The following is a 13,994-nucleotide window of genomic DNA, read 5'->3' on the forward strand; positions in this document are numbered from 1 at the left end:
TCAATGGTAATGGATGGGTGGAAGAAAGAACACATTTTTATAGTTATATTGGTGTTTCCAGAGTGTTGGAGTTTCTTTGTGTGTTACACAGTGATGACAAATTTAGATGGGTGTTGTATTTACAGTTTAGGGTGTGGGTTTGTAAGGTTTTAAGTATTTGTAAACTAAATTCTTTTGCGATTTGGGATGTGTGTCTGGTAGGATCCTTGGTTTAGGCAGTAAAGTTGTTGGACTTCTAGTGAGACGAGTGGAGTTGCAACATCTAAGTTTATTTTGCAGTTTGATGGGGCAATAATTAGAATGCTGTAACTTGAGACACTTTTTGCACAATGATTGGATTTTTTTGCTTTTGTGCTCATTCTACTTGGAGGAAAAGCCAATAATTGTAGCCCCTGTGTTAGGTGGAGTGCACATATTCTGCTTCGTCAATTATGTTTATTAGTTTTAGTAACAAAGTCCAGGCTTGTGAGTGGATTAGTCACACCCACTACAGATTTGGATTGTGACGTCGCATTACATTTGTTCCTTTCTTTGAATGAAGCTATATGTCATGTGAATCTCTGCTTAAAGGTTGAATTCCAACACAGGTTTTTATTTCATATCAGGATTGTCGACTCACCTTACCGATTCCTTCCTAGGGTATTAATTGTTCAAAGGATAGTGCTAAGTGGAAATACAGCTGCAAGGAATTGACGGGTGCTCGGTATGTTGTAGGTGAAAATTTTAAAAATATATTAGAGGGGCAGCTATAAACTTCTTTCACAGTATTTCTGGTGAACTATATGATATCTATGTATTTCTGTGAAGTGAGATCCGAGGGAGATAAGAATATGCCTATCTATGTATGAAGCTAAGTTGGTACAATATAGAGAGCGTTGAATCACAGGATCATCCTACTCATAGTCTCTTAAATTTGCTGAGGTGCTTTCTTTGTTGATAAAATTATCGATGACATTGGATCTCCACTGAGTTTTGCTGCGATATGGGACGGCTTAACTGACGGTACTTTCATCTGAGGATAACCTAGTAATGGGTCTACTTATATTTTTCATGATCTTCATATACATACCTACATATATATATATATATATATATATTATATATATATATATATATATATATATATATATATATATATATATGTATATATTTACGTCAGAGTACATCTACAATTAAAGGCAGGAATTAGCGGTAAGAACGTTAGCACGCAGGGCAAAATTCTTACCGTCATTTCATCCGTCTTTACATTCTGAGTTCCAAATCTGTGGAGATCAACTTTGCCTGTGATCATTTCAGTGCCGGTTTGAGCAGTGGTTCAATCTAATCGACTGGCCCTATCCTCTAAGATAACTTTCAGATCTTGTGCCTCTAGTAGAAAGGTAATCACATGTATATCTTATTACCCCATGACAGCTATATTAGTTTCCCATTTTGTCTGTTTCTGAAATCTTTCCGGAACCTTATTTTTTTCTAGTCTCTCTTACATCTGTTTACTTTATATTCTTCTTAGTATGGACGGTCATTCTGAACTAAATAGTTTGCTTCTACTATAAATAACATTTTTTTAATCTACTTCCTTTGTGTTAACTGATATCAGTCTGAGTTTAAATGTAACTGGACCCAGGAAATATAATTTATTATTTTTTCCACTATCTTTAGCTCCTTTTTTCTAATATTCCCTCACCGCGTATGATATTTTAGGCATTTAGTTTTGATACTAGATATTTCAGTTCGCTTCATTCACCCATAAGGAAAGCAAAAGCATAAAAAAGCCGTATAAGAAGGTTAGTCATTGGATCGGAATTTGTACTAAAATTGATTTAATACAAATCACTTAGATGCACAGAATTATCACATCTGTGGAATCTAAGGCATTTATGCAACAGAAACGTGTGTCGGAATTTTTTATACTGAAAACGTTTTTACCAATATATAATTCTCAACTCTTCATTGTGTCCTTCTACTACACTCTGGGATTTTATATAGAAGCCTCCGAAGCGTACTCAAGATTTACCAATCAATACGAGTACATTTTAATTGCTTATTCTAAATGATTAACGAAGATCCCAGTATGCGACGGAAAGAAACTACACGTACGACGACAGAAACTGTAAAGAAAACCCTTAATACTCTCTTTTCTTTTCTTTTTTCTCTCTTGTCCACGTATTCTATAAAAACTCAATTTGACGTAACTTTTAGTAACGTACATTTGTTACATTCTTCGCCGAATATTTACTTTGATATTGTCTCTCCCTATGAAACTCATTGAATTTTATGTGATCATTTGTTTTTTATCATATTTGTTCGATTTCTACCTCGTTATTCTAAACTCTGTTGAAATGTCCTTGTTTTAAATACATTTGTACCATTGATCGTCAAAAACATTTTTGAAACTAGTCTGGTATGTATTTGAATAAATCTGTTTAAAAGCAACTATATGTTCTTCAAATTTTCAAATTCAGATGCATTTTCAAACACCCAAATCAAATTTTCCTATACATATATATATACTCAAATTTAGATAGATAGATAGATAGATAGATAGATAGATAGATAGATAGATAGATAGATAGATAGATAGATAGATAGATAGATAGATAGATAGATAGATAGATAGATACATACATACATACATACATACATACATACATACATACATACATACATACATACATACATACATACATACGTACATACATACATATATATACATACATACAGGTATGTATATAATATGTAATATATAAAGTACACACATACAAACACACATGCATACATGCACACGTCATAAATGAACGCCATCTGAATCAGTGAAAATGCACTGATGGTACACAGGGAATAATTATTTTATATTGAAGAGTTCATAACTATTCGAGACTTAATTCAAAACTTATGTGAAAATTTGCTTCGCATGTCCATGTTGATTTTAACATTGTACATTATACTTTCATAGTTGCCAACTTATCAAATACAATCATTTTCTTTTAAATAAATTTTATATTTTTAATAATTCCTCAAGTGTATTATCGATGCATTAGTGACATCACTGTTGTTTATGAAGTACTTTTATTTGGGAGTGTACAGTTTATGGGTACATCTGTTGCCATCAAATATTACTTTAAATACACAATCTTGCTGTCCATATGGAAAAAGAGACTGTATTTGATATAATGGAAATAATAATGCAATCTGGTTTCACAACAAAAACTGGTTATGATTGTTATCTTTATAAGCGTCCAATTTCTCAAATATTGATGCTGTCATTTAAACGGGATCTTAGCATTATGTACTAATAATATGATATTTATTACTTATATGTATTGTCCACTGCTTACTACCATCCTACATCCAGTCATGATACGTTTTGTCTTTTGTTCAAGAGGGATCAATTAATTAATGTCATTCATATTGCATGTTGAATTTAGTCGACTCTAGCCTCACCTCTGTTATGTTTCATATTGTGTCTCGTCACAAAAAATTAATATTCACTAATTAAAAAAAAATCACTGTCAATCTCAGAGAGTATCGATAATGTTTATATATTTGTCACGCAATTCATAATTGTATAAATTGACATTGAAATTCTCGTCATTTGGGAACAATTATATAAACAAACATAAATAATAATAATAATAATAATAATAATAATAATAATAATAATAATAATAATAACAATAACAATAATAATAATAATAATAATAATGATGATGATGATGATGATAATGATGATGATGACTTTTTAAATTAAAAAAAAGATTTCAGAACTAATTTTTAAATCAATTTATCAGTATAATTGATTGATTTTGAGAAGTTACCTAAAATAATTAATGCGCTGATGTTGAATGAATTGATCATCAAACAACACATTGTCGTTTTTAAACAATCTGTTTTATATTCGTCTAGCCTCATCGATCATGAAGGAAATTAATGTGTGTTTTCTGAAAGCATAATGACTCGTATATTGTATATTCAAGTACAATAGAATAATCAAATTCTTGTTACTCTGAAAACCAATAGTTTAAATACAGAGATCATATAGCCATTTCATTACAATTCGCAAAACAGGAATAAAGAGAGCATGGTATATGGGAATGCATTAAATATGTATAATAATTAGTAGCAATATAAAATGTTTAACCTTAGGATTTTTATTTCATTGAAGAAGTAAAAGTCTATTTAGTTGTATTGAAAATAATACACACATGAACAGATACCGCCCCACCTCCAACAACAAATTTTATTCAATAATAATAAACATGTTCGTGCTATAAGAGATAAGATACGAAACTATATATTCAATAATAATTTTTTCTTCATCATTAAGACTATGTCTGCGGATTCACATTGTATTTCATGAACATCTACGGCAGTAAATTTTCCTACATTTTCCTTCGGACGTTCTCTTTTCAGATTCCGCAACTAATCTTGGAAAAGGAAAACTTTATGTTCAATGAGAAGCGTTGGACATTTCAATAAATCAAACCACTGAAATAAGATATAAACGGCAATATGCAATTAATATTTAAACAGCAATAAGGCATCAAGCTGACAGAATCGTTAGAACGCTGGGCAAGATGTTTAGCAGCATTTTGTCCATCTTCACGTTCTGGCTTCAAATTCCGACGAGGTCGACTTTGTTTCTCATTGTACCAAAATTTGAAAAACAATATTTAAAGAGCAATAAGGTGGCAAGCTGCCAGAATCGTTAGCAAAATGCTTAGCGGCATTTTGTCTGTCTTCAGGTTCTGGGATCAAGTTCCGCCGAGGACGACTTTGCCTTTCGTCCTTTCGGAGTCGATAAAATAAGTACCGGTTGAGGACTGGGTACGATGTAATCGACTTCCACCTCATTCGAACAAGCTGGCTTTGTGTCATAATTTGAAGTCAAAATTTGAAACCAAAATTTAAATAGCAATAGCTTAATATCAAATTCAAACCGTTTCGGCTTTAGTGGACGAATATTACACTACAATGAGAAAAATTAGTGTTCTTTTGAAGCAAAACAATTATCACATCTGCTAAGTAATTAGAAAAAAGAAGTTCCAGAAAGGATTGTTATAACGGGAAAGAAATTTATAAGCTGGCAGATACATTTATAAGCTGGTAGAAAAAAATGTGTTCAAGAGAATTGTTTTCTATTCTCCAAACATATCACTGATATTCCTCTTATCTACCAAGGAAGAATGGAATAGAACCGTGACTAAGCTAAAATACACATTTAGAATCTAAAAGAATGAAATTAACTACGTTAATAATAAATTCGTTTACCTTTTCTACCAAAGACACTCAGTCGGTTACGACGAGGAAGGTTCCAGTTGAGCCAACCAACCGTTTTACTACACTTCTCTTTACTTCTAAATAAAATATACTATAATATTAGTTATATACTATAGGAGTAAGTCACTGGAAGCGAGACAATAGATATTCTATATGCCCGTGAACTTAACGTACAATTGGCTGGACACACCACAAACATGTGTGTCCTTAAAGTAGTTCTTAAAGAGATTCAGCATGACACAGAATGTGACATGCCTTGCCCTTTGAAATATAGGTACTACTCATTTTTGCCTACTGTGATGACTAGAGCAAGAGAAAATAAAGTGTCTTGCTCAAGAACACAACGAGTTGAGCTCACGACCTTACGAACGTTTGCCGAACGCTCTAAGCACTAAGCCACGCAACTTCACATATTTCTACCGATATACAGTCATTTAAAAAAAGTATATCCTTTCATATATATATGCGTGAGTGTGTGCGTGTGTGTGCGCGCGCATGTCTGTGTATCATATATATATATTCTATAAAATTCTATATGGCTCTGTTAGGCTTCCATTTCATATTATTTTTAGGTAGACATAGTTGCCTTTTATCCATCTGATATCGATATGACATATATCGGTAATACAGTGGGAACAAGTCAATCGACATTCGCTCCCCGACAAGATTTGGCATTTTGCCTTAGCAAAATAAGTTTATTATTTTAACATTAAAAGATGTTTCTTTTTTATATAAGATCATTTGTTGCTTAGAATAATCGATACTGTTAACATACTAGCTCTAGTGTACGATCTACAGCATTTTACATTATATACAACCATCTAAATATAACCAATCACAATCTAAGATAGAAAAATGTCTTGCACTGAGTCAGACAAGTTTCATTCTATAAATACGCTTCTCAGTTTTTCTTACCTTGTTACCAACAATACAGTTTATGAAAATATATATCATCTGTTTATAGAGATGATCTATTTTATTGATTCACACACTGCCTAGATTATCAATATAGATTATATTTCATAGAAAACACAAGTTTAGTAATTTTCCTTGTCTTTTGACCTAAAATATTTAAGTCAAACAAAAGGCAATAATATTTGTTGTCTTTTTGTGTATTCAATGATTGTTTGCAGTATAGTAATGTTGAAATATATTGTCGATCATAGATTTAAAATATGAAATGCTAAAATCCAATTTCTTATATAGTCTCTTGTCTTTATTTCTATGACAATTTCTCGGTTTAATTTCATAAGTGTCGATATGTTTCTTGCCAGCTGGGACCATGGCGAAGTTTTATTTCGAGTTTTAACCGTTTTATTACACTTCTCTTTACTTCTAAATAAAATATACTATAACATTAGTTATATACTATAAGAGTAAGTTACTGGAAGCGAGACAATAGGTATTCCATATGCCTTTATAAAATTTTATATTGTTCCTTGTAAAAAAACACATTAATGATAGTATCATCTTAAACTTTGTATATAACATTTATTTAAAAACTTTACACATTATTTTAAAACAGAATAATGATTGGATCTGATATAATACTTTAATATCTACAGTGTTATAAATCTAAGATGAACATATGCAGTTTAAGATGTAATCTCTAGCATTTCTGTTCTGAAACCTTCTAAATAAACTAAAAGTTTATGCAAAATGTATACATTCTGATGTTTCAATGCGTGCGTGTAAAGATAACAAAATAGTTAATTTATTGTGTATTTTCAGATGCAAAATAATTTCTAACATTCACATATCTTAATTCAAAAGATTTCTAAATATCCGTATATGATAAATACATATATTAGCCAATGCAAATGTACACACTTTGAACTAAATTGCGGATTCTATTTCTCACTTTTATATAACGAAATCTTTATACCTATGACATATACATACATGCACACCTACATATACAGTGATCAGTAATGTACCACCTAGAATAAACTTGAGGATACTGCAGAACGACCTTAAAGGTCTATGCGCTAATTACTTATAGGAGAGCAGTCCTACACAAAAATTGGCAGAACTAAAATTAGGTTTGTTGATGGTGTTCCCCTCGGAAAATCTACAAAGTATCGCCGGATGTACTTATATGATGAACGGGGATTCAACAGGATTCAACGGTGCTTTTAGACGAGTGGTGGTCTGTGTTCCGGCAGAGGTAGGATGGTTGTATTTGTTTCAGCGTCTGGAAGTTTTTCTGAAAACTCACAAGTCTTTGGTGCTAGTGATGGATTAAAATTGTATTTGAAATGGATGATATAATTGTAGAGGAAATGAAACGTGAGTGATTCCCTGCTGTTAATTCCGTTCTCCAGCATTTCATGTTATTCCATATAAGGCTTCTCGTATTTTCTACTATTCCATATAAGTCTTTTCACATTTTCCACTATTATTATTATTATTATGATTATTATTATTATTATTATTATTATTATTATTATTATTATTATTAGTAGTAGTAGTAGTAGTAGTAGTAGTAGTAGTAGTAGTATTAGTAGTATTAGTAGTAGTAGTAGTAGTAGTAGTAGTAGTAGTAGTTACTTTGAATTTGGAAGTTTGTTACAATCAATTGCCGATTCACACCAGCGTACTGGGGTGAGTGAATTATTATTATTATTATTAATCAATAGTTTTATTTTTATAGCGTGCTTTCACTTCACTACCGAGCGCAGCTCTGTGTGCCTTGGGTATGTGCTGTGATTTGTTGTGATGCTCTAATAGTTATTGTATGGAAAGTGTTCTGCGTAGGATGTGTGCAGTGCCTAGTAGTGCAATTTTCTGTATGTTATATGTGTTTGTAAGTCCTGGTGTTTTTGTTATGTATGTGTCTGAATATTTTTTTATCATGCCTAATGCACCTACTATGATAGGAATTGTTTCTGTTTTTAGATTCCACATTTTGGTTACCTCTATTTCCAGGTCTTTGTATTTTGAAAGTGTCTCCATTTCTTTTAGAGACACGTTGTCATCTGCCGGTATTGATACATCAATTAGAAAGCATTTTTTTTCTTCATGATCTCTGACAATTATATCTGGTCTGTTGACCTTAATTTCTCTATCTGTGTGTATCGGCATATCCCAGAGTATGGTTGCTTTCTCGTTTTCTGTGACCTTCTCTGGTGTGTGCTTATACCATCTTTTTTCTGTTATTATTCCATAATGTTGGCATAGCTTCCAGTGTATGTAGGTTCCAACTCTGTCATGTCTGTGAATATATTCCTTCTTAGCCAGGTCTGAGCAGCCAGAGATAATATGATTTATTGTTTCTTGTCCATTTCCACATATTCTGCAGTTACTTGTTATATTTCTTTTCATTACATGTTTTTGGTAATTTCTGGTGGGGAGGCTTTGGTCTTGTGCTGCAATTAAAAATCCCTCTGTCTCTGCTTTGAGTCTTGAGCTTCTCAACCATTGCTGGGATTTGTCTTTGTCTATTTCTTTTGCATTTAGTTTAGTCCAGTATTTACCATGAAGGGGCTTTTCTTGCCATCGTTTTATAATGGTTCGCTGCTGTTCTATTTTTAGTTTGGATTTCATTTGTTTTATAGCTTTGTTGTTTCTTCATCTTCTTCTTCTTCTTCTTCTTCTTCTTCTTCTTCTTCTTCTTCTTCTTCTTCTTCTTCTTCTTCTTCTTCTTCTTCTTCTTCTTCTTCTTCTTCTTCTTCTTCATATTTGTTAGGTGGTATGATTTCTTGTTTGTATTTGTCAGCTTCCTTAGATACTAAGAACATTTTTTGTTTTGCTCGTGTTTTGCCGCTATTTGTATCAGTTTTCCTTCCTTCTGAAGTAGATATTTTTGCAGTCCTATGGTGGTTATTTTATAGTAGTTTTCCAGCTGTATAAGGCCTCTACCACCATCTATACGTTGTATATATAGTCTTTCTATGTCAGATTTTGGGTGATGCATCCTAGATCCTGTCATTATCTTTCTTGTTTTCCTATCTATTTTGGTCAGTTCATTTAGTGTCCAGTTAAGGATATTGTAGCTGTAACTTATAACTGGGACAGCTAAATTGTTGATACCTATTATCTTGTTTTTAGCATTAAGCTCTGTTTTTATTATTGATCTAACTCGTCTATAATATTCTTTTTTTATATTTTCTCTTTCATTTGTGTGTGTTGTGTCTTATCTAGTTCATGGATTCCTAAGTATTTCTAGGTTTGGCTTTGGTCTAATTCTTTTATTTCATTGGTTTTTATCTAGTGTGATGTTGTTACTCTTAACTAGTTTTCCTCTTTTCATGGTTACTTTGGCGCATTCTTCTAATCCAAATTTAATTTCTATTTCTTTGGTAAATCCATGAACTGTCTTTAATAGTGTTTCCAGCTGTTTGTCATTTGCAGCGTATAGTTTTAGGTCATCCATATATAAAAGGTGGCTGATCGTTTTGCCGTAACGTTTATATCCGCATCCAGTTCTATTTAGCATATCAGGTGACAGTGCCAAGCAGAAAAGGAGTGGAGAGAGCGTGTCTCCCTGGAATATTCCTCTTCTAATGGGGATGGCTTTGGTTTTCATGAGTCCCCCTTTTGTTTGGAGCTGTAGCACTGTTTGCCATTTATTCGTAAAGTGTCCTATGAATTTTATAATTCTTGGTGCTACTTTGTTAATGGCTAGTGTTTCGAGGATCCATGTGTGGGGGATGCTATCAAACGCCTTTTTGTAGTCGATCCAGGCCATACTGAGGTCTTTCTTCTTTCTGTGGCTGTCTTCAGTTATGGCTTTATTAATCATTAGTTGATCTTTACAGCCATATGAGCCTTTGCGGCATCCTTTCTGCTCTTCTGGAAACAGGTTGTTTTCGTCCAGGTGCTTGTTCAACCTTTGCGATATCACTGCAGTAAATGCCTTTTACATTGTAGGGAGACAGGTTATTGGTCTGTAGTTTTCTGGAGTTTTCTGTTTCATTTGCCTGGGTGACCTCTTCAGTTGTTATGGGGGTCCAAAGTTGCTCAGATGCTGAATTTGTTGTTTTAATACTCCTTCTTTTTGTTGTTCGTTCGCCGACCATATTCTCTTCAGAATTCTTCCACTTCTTCTGCCGTTGGTGCTGCAGTGATTTCTATTTTATTATTGCCAAGTTCTTGGTAGAACTTTTTGGGGTTGGAGTTGAACTTTTTGTTTTGTTCAAAGAAGCGCTGGCGTTTCTCGTACCGGCGGATCCTTTGTGCTTTGGCAAGGATATCTTGCTTTAGCTTTTCTTTTATCTCAGGTAAATCTTTTTCTGTGGTGTTGTATTTGCGGAGTATTTTTGTTTTCTTTTTGTTGCTCAGTAGCGTTGATTGTCTACTGATTTCATTAAAAATCGACAGATCTTTTCTCATGTTTCGTATTTTGTTTTGGATGTTATTTATCCATAGAGTTTGTTTGGGTGGTGGTACTCCTGTTTGGATGGGTTTGAGTGAGTATCCAGCTTCTTTTGTGGCCGCTGCGTATACTAAGTCATTTAGCTCAGTGATATCGCTTTTTGTTTCAGTGGCTATTAGTTCCGTGACGGCTAGGTTTATGCTGTTTATAATTGGTATTGTTGTTTCGTCTATTTTGATATTTGGTCGATGGTCCATCTTGTGATCTGTGCTTTTCAGTTCTTTTTATAGTCTCATAATCATTAGGCTCCCCTTCGTTGTTTCCAGGTTTTAGATTTGTGTCGCTTTTTTCCACGTTGTATGTTTGTCTGTTGTGTTTTGGCTTGCTGTTTGATGTGTATTATTATGCATCCTTACGGTCTGGGTTTGTTGTTTTTTGTTTACATCGTGTTTGTTGGGAATGTTACGTTTGTCTTCGTGTTTCACTGTTTCAGTGTTTATATTATTGGGCATTGTCGTGTGGCTTCTATCTACATTTTCCTGATGTATTTTTTCTTTTAGATGTTCTATTTCTATTTCTGATATTTTTTTGCGTTGAGAATGTATCTTCGCACGTTAGCTAGTTTATTAGGGTTCATTGCTGTATCCAAGTCTATATTTATGTTATTTTCCTTCCATATTTTATATGTATGTGTTGTTGTGTTTTCATTTTTTGGGTAGAGCACTGCTGTGAAGTAAGCGTGTAGGATAGAAATGTATTCCTCACGTGTCCATTTATGTCTTTTGGGTTTTATTTGCGGGACATGAGGAACAACGTCCGGCCCATTATTTTGACGGTCGTCATTTTCGTAGGGTACCAGTCCGTTCATTTCTGTTGTCACATTGTTTTGCACGTGTAGTTTTTCGTACATTTTGTGTTGTAAGTTTAAAGTACGTACTTCCCGATTGTTATTCTTGGGTTGAATAATATCGGTGTTATTTAATTTCTTCGTAGTTTTATTGTACATGGTGTTTGGGGTCGGGGATGATCTGGTGTTGATGGATCGTAATGTACCACGCATGTTTAGAGGTGGAGATGGTATCGAGTTAAAATACATCATTTCGTTTCGAAAATAGTAGTAAATTTCAATGAGTATTACTTACTCGGATAGTCCAATCCTTTGTCAGTTAATTTTTAGCTCCATACGATGTCTTTGTTTTCGATGTTTGTGGATAGATTTCGGAGCGCTGTTTTATCGTTCTTACATCATAAACGTCCCCGGTGTATCTATTATTATTATTATTATTATTATTATTATTATTATTATTATTATTATTATTATTATTATTATTATTAATGCAGTGGGCTGACAGAATCTTTAGCACACTGGTCACAAGGCTTAGTGGCATTTCCTCCTACTTTACGTTATGAGATAAAATTCCGCTGAGATTGATTATGTCGAATTAACACCTTCCCCATACAAATTTCAGGTCTTTTGCCTGTTGAAGAAAGTATTATTTTACTTGCGTTGCTGCTTAATCTTGCTTATTCCCGAAACGTCGAAGTCAGAATATTCTAAGTACAACTGTGACAGCTAAAATGTTTACCATTAGAATATTTCTTTTTTTTTTATTTTTGATAGAGATATTAATCTAATACAGTCCTAATATTCCGGCTTTTCTTTCATTTGTGTACTGTAAACTATCTAGTTCAGTGATTCCTAAGTATTTGTACATCCATTTGCTCTAATTCGTTCAGTTTCTTTAATATGATAGTAACATTTTTATTTCATTTCACCTTTCGTTAATGATGTTTTTACACATTTTTTAAAGCCAAACACATTTTTATTTCTTTGATAAATCTATGTACATTCTACAGTACGTTTTTCTTATTATTTATCATTTGCATCATACATCTTGATGTTGTTTATATAAAAAAGATGGCTGATTGTCACAATGTAGCGTTTGTGTTCAGTGTCAGTTCAATTTATGATGTTGGTTAAAGGCATCATTGGCAGAAGGTAAAAAAGTTAGGCGAAAGATTGTCTTTCGAACATTCCTTTTCTAATGGAGATGGGTTTGCTTACAAAATTTGATGCTTCTTCTGCGACTGTAAAAATATTTGATACATTTACTCATGACAAGCTTTATGCATTTTATTGATGATACCTTTATCCGAAACAGTTTGTCATGAATCTACAAGTGAGGATTTCTATCTAAAGCTTTCAGGTTGTCAATCCACACCACACACTTGACTCTTCTTTTATCTCCGGCTGTCCTCGTTTATAGCTTTGTTGATCGGTAATTGATCTTTGTAGTTACATGAGTGCCTTAGCAAAAGCCTCTTTTCTTCTGAAAATATGCTGCCTCTGTAACTGACTATTCCCTTTGAACGATATTATTGCAGTTAAAAGTATGTAAACCGTAATAAGACGAGTTACGTTTCTATAATTTCGAGGGCAGGTAATTTCAGGAGATGGCTCTTTTCCCTACTGTAAACCAGTCTTGAATGATATTTCTGGTGTCGGTAGCATCTCATTACAATTCCCATTACAATTTATCGTGATAAAATATTCTAACTCGAATTTAATAATCTTATCCGAAGAGTTGCATTTTTTCTTTTCGCAATATCTTTGTTAGTATTTCTTTTGCTATGGATACCACCGTGTCTTCCGTGTCTTCAGAAGTTGCGTCCTTTTAACCAATCTTTCTTGGGATGATTCATTTGCACCACATACTCCTCCTCTATATTCTCCTATATCTTACACTATTGATGCTACTTTTGACTTTTATTCTATTTTTACCGAAGTCTTGATAAATTTCTTTTTTGTTATTGTTATATTTCTGTCGTGTATGTCTTTCTTTCCTTTTATTCATTTATATTTTGGTTTGATTTCATTAACCATTCAGAAACTGTTACTCTCATCTTCTATGTGTTTGTGATTATTTGTTTTCCATGTTGTTTCTTTAAGTTTTGATACTCGTATTTGAATGATTTCAAGCGAACACCCATCTTCATTTGTAAATGCAGTGGCTGCTGCTCATAGTACTTCGTTTATTTTGGTAACAGTGATGTTTGAATAGGTATATTTAAGAGACAGCGAAGTTTGTGTTTTTTTTGTTTTGTTTTTTGCTTAGGAAAAAGCTTTCGGTCACCCATCGGAAGATGTATTCATTATTATAATTCATTATTTGTACGAACGTGGTTTTGTGTTAAAAAGTTTGCTTTCCAACGACGTGGTTTTAGGCCGGTGACACCTAGAGCAGGTGTCTTCTGCTAGAGCATTGGGCCTTGTGAGTGGATTAGGTAGATGGAAACTGAAGAAAACTCGGTGTGTGTGTATGTGTGTGCGTGTTTGTGCGTGTGAGTGCGTATGCGTGTGTGTGCGTATGTGTGCGTGTATGTGAGTGTGTGTGCGCGC

This window comes from Octopus sinensis, linkage group LG3 (assembly GCF_006345805.1).
Source record: "Octopus sinensis linkage group LG3, ASM634580v1, whole genome shotgun sequence".
In the NCBI taxonomy this organism is placed as follows: domain Eukaryota; kingdom Metazoa; phylum Mollusca; class Cephalopoda; order Octopoda; family Octopodidae; genus Octopus; species Octopus sinensis.